This window comes from Dinoponera quadriceps, unplaced genomic scaffold (genome assembly GCF_001313825.1).
Source record: "Dinoponera quadriceps isolate SergipeBrazil2010 unplaced genomic scaffold, ASM131382v1 scaffold5784, whole genome shotgun sequence".
Classification (NCBI taxonomy): domain Eukaryota; kingdom Metazoa; phylum Arthropoda; class Insecta; order Hymenoptera; family Formicidae; genus Dinoponera; species Dinoponera quadriceps.
In genome coordinates, this window is record NW_014559724.1 from 765801 (window position 1) to 766209 (window position 409).

Below are 409 nucleotides of genomic sequence, written 5' to 3' on the forward strand. Positions count from 1 at the left end.
GGGGGGGGGGGGAAGAGGAAGGCGAAGAGTCGCGGGTCGAGGACGGAGCGCGAAGCTCGACGGTGAACTTCGCCGGAGAGCTCGAGTCGCAAAGCGTCAACTTGACTCTGTCGTCTTCTCCTCCTTCTTCTCTTCTACTTCTGGGTAGCGGTCGAAACGACCGTCTGGCAGCCGTTTATCAGCAATTACAGCACCGTTTTCGACTATCGTCGCGCGGGTACTCGAGATAACGAGAGGACGACGACGGCAACTTGACCGAGGCAGGGACGTTTACGAGACGGAGAACACGAAGAAGATCGAACTGGTGGCGGTGACGAATGGCGGCTGCTTATATATAGCCGCGCTATCGCCCGTGCTGCCCCACCATGTGCATCACCAACACACGGAGGAGTGATAACGCAGCTCGTAC